The sequence below is a fragment of the Penaeus japonicus genome, unplaced genomic scaffold (genome assembly GCF_977035675.1).
Source record: "Penaeus japonicus unplaced genomic scaffold, GWHDUDI00000001_assembly GWHDUDI00000001, whole genome shotgun sequence".
Lineage (NCBI taxonomy): Eukaryota > Metazoa > Arthropoda > Malacostraca > Decapoda > Penaeidae > Penaeus > Penaeus japonicus.
In genome coordinates this window covers 28,227,560-28,230,059 of record NW_028234403.1, presented here as the reverse complement: position 1 = coordinate 28,230,059, position 2,500 = coordinate 28,227,560, and positions in this window count along the sequence as shown.

The following is a 2,500-nucleotide window of genomic DNA, read 5'->3' as shown; positions in this document are numbered from 1 at the left end:
CAATGAGCTGTGAGAGGTTACCATGCTGACCTATAGTCGCGGTGTTTTTCTCTTCTTGTTATATTTGGTCATGGGGAGGGGGAGGGGGGCTTGAGAATTACTGAGTTTTCAAAAGGTTCAGAAGCTATTAATTGTTATTGGGAGGAGATGATCTGCAGGAGGTTTCCATAGCTTCCTTGAGGTTTCTTAAATAATCTTGTAATCAATTAAGATTCCGCACAGCTTCTTGATTATTTGTATTAAGTTTTCAGTTGTCGTGTTTGTGACTATGCGTGTGTGCTCATTCATGTCTATGAACTTACATAGTTTAGATAATAGCAATTTACCTGTCCTTTACCAATCTACAGTACTTTTATAACAATCTATACTTATGATCGATATATTTTTTATATAGTCTAAACACGTACACAGTTTATATGACACATGTAATTATACGTGCTGTATATACTTTGCTTCCATAAAATCAGCACTATACAGTTTCTATACTCCCACAACTGTCGTAACTTCTATTCCCACAAACCGACTACTTACACCGCATCGATTAATCCTGCCACACAATTTATCACCCTGCCCATAGGCCTACTATTTCTCCCGGCCTAGAAATGGACTAGAGAATTCCTTCTATTGAGTCACTGGGCTGAAAAGCTCCTCTCGTCGATTCTTCGTTAATGGGAAAGGATTGCTAATGATAATGAGGATGATGATAATGAGGACACGGATTGATGATGGTGACACTGATGATGATGATGATGACGGGAGGATGATGATGATGAGTTAATGTTGATGATATTAAAGATGCTATAGATGATAATGGTGCTAATGGCATTTAAAAAAAAAAAAAAAAAAAAAAAAAGATGAATTGATAAACTAAAAAAAAAAAAAGATAAATAGGGTTAGATACTTAATCCATGCCCAATAATCAATACCTGTTAGAATTCAGTTTCACCCCCCCCCCCTCCCGTCCTTCACTCACTCTCTGGTCCCCCCCCCCTCCCGTCCTTCACTCACTCTCTGCCTCCCCCCTCCCCTCCCCTCACTCTCCTTCCCGTCTTCCTACCTCCCCCCCCCCTCCCCCTCGACTTATTCTCCTCTCTGTTCCCCAGTGTCTACCCCTCCCCTCCCCTTACTTCGCCTTTCTCTGTCCCCTCCTTCACCTCTCCGATACCCCCCCCCCATCATCTTGGTGCGCCGGGGGGGGGGGGGGTGGCGCCATAGATGCCCCGCGAGACTTATGGAAATCGCTCTATTACCATAACTTCTTCAACAGACTCCCGTAAAGGTGCTTAGCCTTGTCTCCCTCTTATTTCTTTTTTCACTCTGTTCTTTTTCTTTTCATTGTTTTTCCTTCTCTCTCCTTCCCTCTTCCTCCCTCTTTCCCTCACGCCTTCTCACTCCCTGCCTCTCCATCCCCCATTTCTCCTTCTCTCATTCCCTCCTTCTCCATCTCTTTCTATCACTCCTCCCTCTCTCTTCCCCCCTCTCTCTCTCACTTTCTTTGTCTAAGAAGGAGAGGGGAGAGGGGGGAGAAGATACAAAAGAGAAAAGAGAAGGAGAAAAAGAAATTCCGAAAGAAACATTGGATGAAATAAAAGAGAGAAGAGAAAGAAAGTGTTTGAGATAATAGTGCTGTGATCTATTTACTCGCCTCCTTATATGAAAACAACAACGATAAAAGTACTAAGAAATGTAGAAGTAGAATGGAACAGAGAGAGGAGAAAGAGAGAGATGAGATATAAGAGAGATAGAAAGAGAGAGAGAGAGAGAGAGAGAGAGAGAGAGAGAGAGAGAGGAGAGAGAGAGAGAGAGAGAGAGAGAGAGAGAGAGAGAGAGAGAGAGAGAGAGAGAGAGAGAGAGAAATGAGAATGAGAAAGCAAAGCAAAAGACGCATAAATACAAAATAGAGAGAGAAAGAGAGAGAAAAGAGAATTAGAAAGCAAAGCAAAAGACGTATAGATGTAAAATATACAAAATACATACAAATCTGATTTACATAAACAGGTACTTTTAGCCGGAAAATGGAGAGCCAGCTCCGTTGTCTCACCTCAGGTTATCATGTTAATATCCTTGACATTCCCACAGGATTCCAAGCCCCCCCCCCCCAACCCCCTTCCAGCCCTCTCCAGGTCCCATCTTCCCCGTTCGCTTCCCGCCCCGCATCCCACTCCTTTTTTATTACCTTGGCCTTCTCCTTCGGTTCTTCCTCTCTTATCCTTCATTCCTTCTCTCCCTCTACTTTTCTCTCTTTCCTGCATTGCCTCTTCCTCCTCCTATCTCCAGCCTCATCCCCCTCTCGCCTCCTTTTTCTTCCTTCACATTGCCACCCTCAGTCCGTGTTGTCCTCCTGCCATCTCCCCTTCCCCTCGCCCCATTCACGACTTGCTTCCTCTCCCCTCGTCCCTTCTTGTTTTTCCTCCCTCGTTTCCGTTGTCCTCCCTCTCTTAAAGCTGTTATTTCCCCCTCTCCTTCACTTCCGAACTCTTCCTCCCAATTTTTCCTTGGT